Source organism: Pleurodeles waltl, chromosome 3_1 (assembly GCF_031143425.1).
Source record: "Pleurodeles waltl isolate 20211129_DDA chromosome 3_1, aPleWal1.hap1.20221129, whole genome shotgun sequence".
Classification (NCBI taxonomy): Eukaryota; Metazoa; Chordata; class Amphibia; order Caudata; family Salamandridae; genus Pleurodeles; species Pleurodeles waltl.
Genome location: NC_090440.1, coordinates 1,167,473,057 through 1,167,485,566, shown reverse-complemented (window position 1 = coordinate 1,167,485,566; position 12,510 = coordinate 1,167,473,057).

Here is a 12,510-nt window from a genome sequence, read left to right as displayed (position 1 = left end):
TTTCTCCTAACGTTGTTTTTATACATTTTTCTGAGGCAATTTCGTACTCTTCCAACAAATGTCAGTTCATTTGCAGAGCGTACAATAACATTTAAAGACATTCATGCTAATCAAGTTCCACAGTTTCAGACACCTATTGAAACCATCACACTACAACTTGCAGAATGTACACTGGTGATCCACTGATCGCTTTCTACTATGGATTCACCTTCGCAACCCTTTTGAGCCAGCTTCTAAACCCATGTCTCCAAGAACTCATCATTTCAATTAGTATTTTTGGAAAATCTTTAGTAAAAATGAAAACTTGACACGCCTTCAAAACAGAAAACAATAAATCAAATAAACATTAATTTGAACAATATTTGCCCTGGATAGGCAATAATTATCAGCAACACATATCTGAGAGGTTTACAATAATGTAAGCTTTGTAGGGGTATTCTTTTAGACTTTGTCTGCATAATTCGGGTGTATCAGTTCTAGAAGACTGAAGCAGGGCACAGGGAATGAGGTTCAACAATTTCATCAAAGTTGGATGTTAGTGATTATGGGCATTTTTTACAGCCAATTGTAGTAAAGACAGCAAGTCGCAATTCCTTTAATGTAAACATTTAAATGTGATCACGATAAAAGGTCACAATAATTGAACTCCTATACTCCTAACTAGTTGATGTCTTAGTGGAGAGCATTGTTCTTGCCTATAAGATCACGGTGGAGTAAAAGCTTAAGATTGCGGTCTCATCGTGGGCTGGAAACCATAGCAGAATGTTTAAATTGGTTTACAACCTTGAGGTGGAGATCTCACAGCTATTTGGTTGAAGGAAGGATCTAAGATGGCCTAGAAGCTTAAGGTGGAAAATGTAGAAGGGTGAGTCATTTCTCGTATCTTAGTTAGTGTTAGAGCAAGGCAGTAATAGTCAGCTAGATGCTGACCTGCAATAAGGGTGATGTGTTTTGTTGCAATCTTGATCATCCAAAGTAGATTTCCCTTGCCACCAGCAAGTACAGGCAAACCTACTCATCTTCTGGAGCTGGGAAAGTGGACAAGTGCCCAGAGAACCTCTGCCATAATTTATCTGGAAAGGTTCTGTGTTAATGGGTATCCCCTGGGCTTTCAATACTTTTTTCTTTGAACCAGCACATAACCACACACAGCATCTGGGCTAGTGCTACTAGAGGCTTTGATTAGAAACCAAGCTAGTCGAGAATATTTTCAAAACATTTGAAGCAACTATCACAGTTATTGCGAAAATACCATATATAAAGAATGTTAACATTATGAAGAGAGACAACAAGGTATTCTCAATAGTTCCCTTTTTACTGAGTCTCTGTGACTAGCCACTAGTAGCTGAAAGGTCTGCCATTGCGAGAGGAAGAAAAAAGCATTTCATACCCGTTGCCAAGGGCAAGTCATCTTTGGTTCAGAGAGTTCAGTCTAAGGGAGGATAGGATTGCTGTATCAAGCACAGTATCCTTGGAGCTGATCTTCAATTCATGGAGTGCCATCTCTGCTGTGACAGATCATGGTATCTTTTTGTAGAATTCCTGTAAGACGATGGTGAGAAGGTGTACATGTGATACAGTTGTGCTGGGTGTCCCACATCATTGAATGTTGAAGGACCTTTCTAAAAGCTAGCATGTCTCGATATTTTCCTGGATTAACTAGTTGGGAAAACTTCAACAACATGCAGTGGGGCATGGGTTCTTGTAAATACATTCACTCAATCACTAAAGTAATACTTAGTGGAATTGAGTTTCTTCAGAAAATGAAGTAAACCAAAGTCCACTAATAGGTGTGGGCACAATGAACTCAGATATCTCACTTTGGCGTGCTTTGGGGAGAATCAAACTCTAGACTTTGTAGATTGAGCTTGTGTATTTCACCCATTTAAATTTACTTTTGCAACAATGTATGTCATGTGAATACCAGTATTGCTTCAAAAATACAAGCAACTTCAGTAATTACCTCATTTCCTCTCAATAGTTAATCAGTGCAGCCAACCGTGAGATATATATATATATATATATACAAAAACTACTGGCTCTCACCAGTAGGTAGTTATAGTTAGGACATAGTTTCCATAGGAAAAACGTTTTTTTGTTTTGCTGATAACTTTAGAGCTGTTTGACGAATCTTCACAAAATGTTCAAAACTAATATGATATTCAGTTCAGGTGCTGTGTTGAATGTTTCGGAGTGATCTGCAAGCAGGACCCAAGAAAAAAGGGGGCGGGGGATCCCCAAAAACCTTTTCGTAATGCATTTTTCTATAGGTCTTTAGACAAAACTACAACCTGAATCGCTGAACGGAACTACACTAAGGCGGTGATTCTAACTGCGGCGGGCGGCGGTCGCCGCCCGCCATGCGGTTACCGCCAAATGACCGCACCGCGGTCACAAGACCGCGGCGGCCATTCTGGCTTTCCCGCTGTGCTGGCGGGCGACAGCCAAAAGGCCGCCCGCCAGCACAGCGGGAAAGACCCAGCAACGATGAAGCCGGCTCCGAATGGAGCCGGCGGAGTTGCTGGAGTGCGACGGGTGCAGTAGCACCCGTCGCAAATTTCAGTGTCTGCTAGGCAGACACTGAAATTCTTTTTGGGGCCCTCTTACGGGGGCCCCGCGGCACCCCCTACCGCCATCCTGTTCCTGGCGGGAGACCCGCCAGGAACAGGATGGCGGTAGGGGGTGTCAGAATCCCCATGGCAGCGGAGCGCGCTCCGCCGCCATGGAGGATTCTCAAGGGCAGCGGAAAGTCGGCGGTACACCGCCGACTTTCCGTTTCTGGCCGCGGCTGAACCGCCGCGGTCAGAATGCCCAGCGGTGCACCGCCAGCCTGTTGGCGGTGCTACCGCGGTCATTCGCCCTGGCGGTTTTTACCGCCAGGGTTAGAATGACCCCCTAAATCTGACAGAAAGCTAGATCTTGAATACAGATCATGCTCTTTGTCATTTGGTGTAAATCTGTTCACTAGATTTGGAGTTATTAACCTCTTCTATGCCACCGATATAACGGTTACGTCCTGTGACGCAGCGCTGCTGTGCCATGGACGTAACAATTACGTTCTGGCTGTGACTTGCGGGGGAGCGCTAGCACTCCCCCCGTGGGCCACCAACCCACCCCCTGGGCAGGGAAACCAGTGGAAGTGCTTTCACTACCACTCAACCCCCCCCGAGTGACAACTGATGACATCAGCATGCATCGTGCCCTGACTTCATCAGAGGTCACCCCTGATGCGCTGGAAGCTATCCAACGCGTCCCAATAGGATACCGATTAGTGTCTCCTCAGAAAGAGGTAGTTCAGAGGAGCATGGAAGGAAAGGAAAGGATTTTCCTTTCCTTTCATGTCTCTCTGAGGATTGCTGCAGCATGATTGCATAGCGATCGTGCTGCAAGAATGCCCACTAGAAACAAGGGATTTTATTTTACATTTTCACATTAGGGGAGCGACCCCATGGGCAAGGGTCGCTCTCCAGGGGGGCTTTTTAACTTAGGCCATTTCTGCCCTAATTAGGCCCATCTACCCTAAGGAGGGCAGAAACCCCTAGACAAAAGAGATTTTTTTCTTTTTTTTTTTACATAAGGGGAGCGGCATCTTAGGCAAGGGTCGCTCCCCAAGGGGGCATATTCTTTTAGGTAATTTCTGCCTCCCTTGAGGGCAGATTGGCCAATTTGCATTAGGCCAATCCGCCCCCACAGGGGGCAGAAACCACTAGACATCTGGGACTTTTTAAAAATTTTACATAAGGGGAGCAGCCCCTTAGGCAAGGGTTGATCCCCGGGGGGGCATATTATTTCATGCAATTTTTCTCCCATTTGGGGGAAGATCGGCCTATTTTTAGGCAAGGGTCGCTCCCCAAGGGGGCATATTCTTTTAGGTAATTTCTGCCTCCCTTGAGGGCAGATTGGCCAATTTGCATTAGGCCAATCCGCCCCCACAGGGGGCAGAAACCACTAGACATCTGGGACTTTTTAAAAATTTTACATAAGGGGAGCAGCCCCTTAGGCAAGGGTTGATCCCCGGGGGGCATATTATTTCATGCAATTTTTCTCCCATTTGGGGGAAGATCGGCCTATTTTTATTAGGCCCATATGCACTCAAGGGACCAGGGATCGGTATATGTGTGTTTTGTTTGGGGGGAGGTGTCCCCTTGGGCAAGGGGTGCTCTCCATGGGGGCACATTACGGATAGCCATTTCTGCCCCCCTCACCCACCCCCCCCAGGGCAGGTCAGCCTATTTTTGAAAGGCCCATCTGCCCCCCAAGTGTGGCAGAAAGCCCACTAAACACCAAGGAAGAATGTTTTAAAAAAAGGTGGCAGGTTGGCCATACCCCCCACCACAAATAAAAGTGACAAAGTTGTTCTGTCAATTGGGGGGCAAATAGTATAATTAACCCCAATTTGCTCCTCGGGGCGACAGAAATCCCACCAGATGCCAGGAATTAAAGAAAATAGAGGGGGTAGGGGCTGCCAACCAAAATGGGCATGGTTATGCCCCCCCACCCCAACTGAAGGTAACAGTCTTTCTAACTACCAATATCATCCCACTTGGAATGATGAGCGGCTGCACTTTTTGGACTTTGATACGCTGTCACCTAGAAAAATGTACCAGACCTAGACACATCTAAAAACTAAACATCTGCGTGAGTCCAGGGTGGTATGCTTCACATGCACCCCACACTATTTTCTTACCCAAAATGCTCTGCAAACTCCAATTTTGCTTGAAATAATGCATTTCCCTATCTTTTTGTGATGGAACCTTCTAGACTCTGCAGGAATCCACAAAATTCCTATCCCCCAGCATTGTTGCATCTATACCAATAAAAATTCTGCCCCACATGTCAGCCTAAAAATATTGTTTTTCAAACTGCCCTTTTGGACCTGCTTTGGTTCCCATTCAATTTCAACATTTTGTGGCCCTTCCCTGTCACAGGCACTTGGCCCACCTACACAAGTGATGTATAATTTTTATCGGAAGTCTGAGGGGAATGCTGGATGGTAGGAAATTTGTGCTGGTGCAGTGATCTCACACAGAAATGTGAGGAAAATATGATTGTTTTAGCTAAATTTGATATTTGCGGGGGATTCTGGGTAAGAAAACGCTGGGGGATCCATGCAAGTCACACCTCCCTGGACTCCTTCAGCTGTCTAGTTTTCAGAAATGTCGGGGTTTGATAGTTTTCCCTAGGTGGTTGCTGAGCCCAGAACCAAAAACGCAGGTGTACCCCTTGCAAAAACAGGTATTTTTGTAATAGATAATTTTGATGTGTCCATGTTGTTGTTTGGACCATTCCCTGTTGCGGGCACTAGGCCTACCCACACAAGTAAGGTACCATTTTTATTGGGAGATGTTGGGTAATGTGGGGTGATTCCAGAAGTTTTCAGCACCAAAATGTGAGGAAAACCTGTTTTTTAGCCAATTTTTGAGGTTTGCAAAGGATTCTGGGTAACAGAACCCAGTGAGAGCCCCACAAGTCACCCCATCATAGATCCCCCTAGGTGTCTAGTTTTAAAAAATGCACAGGTTGGTAGCTTTCCCTAGGTACCGGCTGATCTAGAACTCGAAATCCACAACTGGTCACTTTCCCAAAAACATGTCTGTTTTCATTGGAAAAATCTGAAGTGCCCATGTTGCGTTTTGGGGCATTTCCTGTCGCAAGCACTAGGCCTATCCAGAAAAAGGGGGTACCACTTTTATTGGGAAACTTGGGGAAATGCTGGGTGGAAGGAAGTTTGTGGCTCCACTCAGATTCTAGAACTTTGCAGCACTGAAATCTGAGGAAAAAGTGTTTTTTTGCAAAATTCTGAAGTTTGCGAAGGATTCTGGGTGACAGAATCCAGTGAGAACCCCACAAGACATCCCGTCCTGGAGTCCCCTAGGTTTCTAGTTTCTAAAAATGTCTAGGCTTTCTAGGTTCCCATAGGTGTCAGCCGAGCCAGAGGCCAAAATCCACTGCTAGGCACTTTGCAAAAAACACATCCGTTTTCATTGGAAAAATGTAATGTGTCCACATTGCGTGTTGGGGCATTACCTGTCACGGGTGCTGAAGCAGGTGTCTTAATTAGAAGTTATTAATGAATGTTTATGTATTTTGAATAATTGAATGATGTAGAAAATAAAATGTAGAAAAATAATGCACACATATGAAATTGTGACCTCGAAGAATGGCCACCAGTGTTCACGAAATGTACTAATTGATTCTTAACACTTATGAATTATTGAAAATGTACTAGGCTAATGTAGTAACGTGTCATATTAAGGGTTATGAAGTATGTTTTAGCTTATTAACTATAGGCCTTAACTTAGCGAGTGTCGTGGCCTAGTTGCCAGGCCTCATGCAGAAGCTGTATTTCTTAGCGTTTAATAAAAAATGCTGACAGAGTGAACTACCTGTGACATGTTCATTGGCTTGTCAAAAGTGCCTAGCAGAAGTTTTCCATGAGAACCAACTAACAGGAGACAGTGTCCTTAAAAATGCAACAAGCTGTGTGTAATGTGTGTGAAAAGTACTTTCCCAGGACGCGAACAAAGAAGACACTGACTGAAGACAAAGATGCAACAAATTTGATGCCTAATGAGCCGGATGATGAGGACATCGTAAAGCGGACCAATCAATGTGTGAAGAGAGAAATATTAGAATTCATAGATTTGGTATAGAAATATTATTGGGTAGAGTAATAACTATAATTAAATGACCAATAGGAAATTAGGGGAGAGTTTAGGTGACTTTGATATAACAACGTGACAGAGGGAATAGACTTCAGATCTTACCCTGTTATGAGATGCGATATTGAGAGAAGTAGTGACTCAAGAATCGGTCATGGGGCTCATACACTCTGACTGAGAGCCTGATGCTTTGCTGATCGATTGATGACCTGAGGATGAAAACTGATTCTGCTTGCTGACCCATACCGTGTATAGGTAGATATGAAAATGTGACTGAATTGCATTTTTATGCTTTTTCTTTCTAGATGCCAACTGCGCTGTCTTAATAGTTTTTCCAGCTACATGTTTTCTAAAAATTGTTTTAAATTGTTTTGCATGAAGCCCCACATGCTGACGCTAATCTGGGTTAGTTGGGGCTATTCACATGACGACTGAAAAATTGCAGGGACAAATGTTTGACGAGCTATCTTGCTGAATTCCATGTATGTGATTACTTCATTGCAACTGACTTTGTTATTGATCTACACCACTGTTTTAGAGTGTGTTGTGATTCAAGCATTGATTAAAATGCATTTCTTCTGTCGCTTTGGTCAACCAGTATTGTTTCATATGTGTTTCATTTGATTTTGAGATTAATCTACACGACTTTAGAATTGTTAATATAAGGGAAATAAACTTACTAAACTTTACTAAAGGTGTGGTTATTTATGGCTGAAAAGTCATGATGTGTGACAATTACTGACTCCATTGATTATTGATTGACTAATTATTATTTATTATTGCATGTTGATTATTGTTTCTGTTCAGGAGCTATAGTAAGAACATCTTAAACCAGTCAAAAGGTTCATCGACCTATACGCGTCCCCTTATAAGTTTACTCATTAAGGACCGACGCGCTAACACGGGCATTTGAGAATGCTGAGTGGAAGGAGGTGGCTCCTCTCAAATTCCAGAACTTTGAAACATTGAAATTTGAGGACAAATAGTTTCTTAGTCAAATTTTGAGGTTTGCAAAGGATTCTGGGCGATAGAACCTAGTGACAGCCCGACAAACCACCCCATCCTAGATTCCCCTAGTGTCGTGTTTTAAAAAATGCACAAGTTTTCTAGGTTCCCTACGTTCCTGCTGAGCTAGAGGTCAAAATCCACAGCCAGGCACTTTGCAAAAATGTGCCAGTTTTCACTAGAAAAATGTGATGTGTCCACATTGTGTTTTGGGGCATTTCCTGTTGCGGGCACTAGGCCTACCCACACAAGTGAGGCACCAATTGTATTGGGAGACTTGGGGAGAGGCTGGGTGGAAGGAAGTTTGTGGCTCCCCTCAGATTTCAAAACTTTCCTTCACTGAAATGTCAGGAAAAAGTGTTTTTTTTGCCACATTTTGAGGTTTGCAAATGATTCTGGGTAACAGAACCTAGTAAGAGCCCCACAAGTCACCCCATCCTGGGTTCCCTAGGTGTCTAGTTTCAATTTTTTTTACAGGTTTGGTAGGTTTCCCTAAGTGCCGGCTGAACTACAGCCCAAAATAAACAGCTAGCCACTTTCCAAAAAGCACGTCAGTTTTCGATATAAAAATGTGATGTGTCCTAGTTGCAGTTTGGGGCTTTTTGTGTCGCGGGCCATAAGTCTACCCACACAAATGATGTACCATTTGTATTGGGAGAACTGGGGGGAACACAGAATAGAAGAGCATGTGTTATTGGCAATAGTCTTTCTCTACATCTTTGCATTCCAAATGCAAGACAGTGTGTAAGAAAGAAGTCATTTTGAGAAATCCCCTATAATTCACATGCCAGTATGGGCACCCCCGATTTCAGAGATGTGCAAATAACCACTGTTCCTAAACTCCTTATCCTGTCCCCATTTTGGAAATGCAAAGTTTCCTTGATACCTATTTCTCACTCTTTATTTTTTAACAAATAAATTGCAGTGTACCGGTATACAAAGAAAATCCATTGCAAGGCGCAGCTCATTTATTTGCTCTGAGTACCTTGGGTTCTTGATGAACCTACAAGCCTTATAAATCCCCACAACCAGAAGGGTCCAGCAGACATAAAGACATATTGCTTTAAAAAATCTGCTATAGATGAAAAAAGGTACAGAAGAAAACGTAGAAAGAAATGACTGTTTTTTTCAACTCAATTTTCTTTTATTTCAACTGTTCCTTTTTATAGGAAAACCTTGAAGGATCTACACAAATGACCCCTTGCGGAATTCAGACTTTTGTCCACTTTTCAGAAATGTTTAACTGTCTGGGATTCAACATTGGTTTTACACCCATTCCTGTCACTAACTAGAAGGAGGATGAAAGCACAAAAAATAGTAAAAATGGGGTATGTACCGGTAGAATGCCAAAACTGTCTGTCTGTTCCTGAAAGCTGGGAAGATGGTGACTTTAGCACCATAAACCCTTTGTTGATGACATTTGCAGGGAAAAAAACAAATGCTTTCTTCTGCAGCACTTCATTCCCATTTTTCCCCAAAAACAACCCAAATTTGAGCTGTATTTTGGCTAATTTCTTGGTCTCCTCCTGAAAAACCCACACACTCTGTATACATATAGAATCCCCAAAATGTTGGGAAAAAAGGACGCAAAATTGGTATGGATAGCGTATATGTAAAAAAAGTTATGAGAGCCTAAGTACAAACTACCCTAAATAGTCCAACAAAGGCTTGGCAAAGGAGGGGGAAATGGCTTGTGCTGGCGGTCCTCTCTAGCCCAGCAGGGCTTGTGCTGGCGGTCCTCTCTGTCCCAGCGGGGCTTGTGCTGGTGGCCCTCTCTGTCCCAGCAGGGCTTGTGCTGGCAGTCCTCTCTGTCCCAGCGGGGCTTGTGCTGGAGGCCCTCTCTGTCCCAGTGGGGCTTGTGCTGGCGGTCCTCTCTGTCCCAGTGGGGCTTGTGCTGGCGGTCCTCTCTAACCGAGTGGGGCTTGTGCTGGCGGTCCTCTCTGTCCCAGCGGGGCTTGTGCTGGCGGTCCTCTCTATCCCAGCGGGGCTTGTGCTGGCGGTCCTCTCTAGCCCAGCGGGGCTTGTGCTGGCGGTCCTCTCTGTCCCAGCGGGGCTTGTGGATGATGGCTGTGGTCTCCTGGGCAGCGGGGATGATGGCGGTCTCCTCCGCCGTGCTGCTCTTCCCAGACTTTCCTGCTTTCTTGTGGCCCATCCCCACCTTGGAAGTTGTCGCATCTGACTCCACACTCCCACCGGGACCCCTGGGAGCGGCTTTGGTGGCTGGAGTCTTCCCCCTCTCCCACTGGGCACAGGCCAACTTCTGATGGTTCACAGGTGGGGGACTGTCTGTGCTGTGGCTCCGTGCCACACTGGATGCCCTGGTGGCCGGTGCACTCCAGATTCTGGTGACTACAATCACCACTGGTCCCGGAGATGTTGTGGCTGAGGTGCTAGTTCGGGACCTAGGAGACGGACGGGGTGGGGGATGTGTGAGAAAGAGGTCAAGGTTGGACAGGAAAAGTATTTTGGAGACACTGGGACGGGTAGCTGGGGGGTTTGGGAGTGGAGGAAGAGGTTGTGGTTGTAGGGGCTGTCGTGAGGTGGATGGCTGTTCGGTGGGTGTGTGCCTGTGTTTGTGTATCTTGGGAGGTGGCGTCACAGACACACTGGGAGAGGACACAGGGGACGTGTGAATGGTAGTGGGGTGGTGACTGCACGTGAGCGGGGTGTGGTGGTGGGTGTGTTGGGGATGGCAGTTGTGGCTGTAGATGTAGTGCATGCAGGTGTGAGTGTAGACCAGACTGGGAGGGAGAAGGGAGACAAGGAGGAGGGGCACACAGTGGAGACAGTGGATGTTGGTGTGTCTGCATGTGTGTGATGCTTGCGTGAGTGCCTGTGGGATGTGTGGTGCTTATGTTTGCCAGAGCTTCCCTTGTGTGTTGACGTGTGTGCATGCTGGTCTGAAGGTGTGCTTGGGATAGGCTGGGGTACAGGGGATTGGGTCTGGGTGGAGGAAGTTCGAGGGGGGAGGCTAGAGATGGGGACAATGGCTGCCATCAGTGCTGAGGCCAGAGTCTGAAAAGCTTGCTGAAGGGCCGCCTGACCAGAATGAATGCCCTCCAGGAATGCATTTGTTTGTTGCAACTGCCTTTCTACACCCTGGATGGCATTCAAAATGGTAGACTGCCCAACAGTGAGGGAACTGAGGAGGTCAATGGCCTCCTCACTGAGGGCAGCAGGGGTGACGGGGGCAGGGCCTGAGGTGCCTGGGGCGAAGGTGATGCCCACCCTCCTGGGTGAGGGGGCACGGGCACGGGGCAAAGGCTGAGGGGCTGCTGGGATGGCGGTGCTGGTAGGGGGGTGGCGGCTGTACCTGTAGATGCGGGGGCACAGATGTTGCCACCACAAGGGAGCTCCCATCAGAGGACGAGTCCATGTCGCTGGTGTCAGCTTCTGTCCCCGCCGTGGAGCTCCCCTCGCCCTCCGTCCCACTGGTGAACTCCGAATCCGTAGTTTTGCCCTCCAGGGCCATGTGGTATGCAGCTCCCTCGTGCTCCGGTGCCACTGCTCCTCTGCCTGATGATGCTAATGCACACAAGAACAGGGAGACCACAAAAAGGAGGGGGACTACAGAAGAAAGACATGTTGAGTGCATGCATTACCGCTACCGTTGGCGGACACGACGGCGGACACGACAGACAAAAAAGCCCCCTGCACTACGCCGCGCTCTTGGGCTCCACTGTTCAATTCCTGGGAAATGGCCTACTAGGCTATGGATGACATCTGCACACATGGATGACACAGGGGCATGACTAGGTGAGCTTGGCACTCTACAGAGGTGAGGTGGGGTGCCACATGGCCTGCCTTACAGAGGGACCTTGCCTACTAAAATCGCCCTGGCCTAGGGAAACCCACAGCCCACCTCCCCACCCAGACCCCTCCACTGCACGCAAAATCAGCAGGATGAGAGTGTACTCACCCCCTTGTGGCTGCTGTGATGCCCTCAAGTGCCCATCCAACTCCGGATATGCCACTGCCAGGATCCTGAACATCAGGGGGTTATGGTGCAATGGGCACCCCTCCCACGTTGGGAGGCCATCCCCAGCTGAGCCTCCGCCGTCTTCTTGCTCCAGCGGCGAATGTCCTCGGATCTTTTCCGGCAGTGGTTGCTCCGTCTGTGGTAGACCCCCAGGGTCCGGACATCCTTGGCGATGGCACGACAAATATCTTTTTTCTGGTGGGCACTGACCTACATGGTTTGTACAGGGGGAAGAGAAACTTATTACCAACTGCACCGTCACAGTCATTGGTCCCCATCCCTACCCTTGGCATGTGGCACATGCACTCACCGTTGTTTCATGCACGCCGCACTCTCCCCCCTTCCTTCTTACATCCACCCCTCTCCACACAGGCATAGCCCATACAGCATGCTCCCAGTGTGCTTACCTGTTTGTCTGGGGGACCGTAGAGTAGCGTGTACTGGGGGAGGACCCCATCCACGAGTTTCTCCAACTCCTCCGATGTGAAGGCAGGGGCCCTTTCCCCAGACACTCGAGTCATTGTCTCTTCCAGACCGAGGTCACAGCAGCACTTGCAGTGTAGGTCCTCTCCTGTCGAAGATCAGGTATCAAGTGAGTAAACAGATAGAAAATGGCGGTCACGTCCGCGGCGGTGCGTACTGTCACCGCCAGAGTACATCGTCATTGGCTCCTGGGACCCATAGGGTCCAATGTTAACCAATGCAGAATTGCGACGCGGTCTTTGACCGACTACCGCGACGGTGTACAACGCCAGCGTAGTTACCTCACATCCAGTTGTCCCACTTTAGAGGTCAGGCAGCCGCCATTTCAGGGGCCCACATGGCTTCATTTTTAACTACGTCACACATACCTAGGCCTAGACT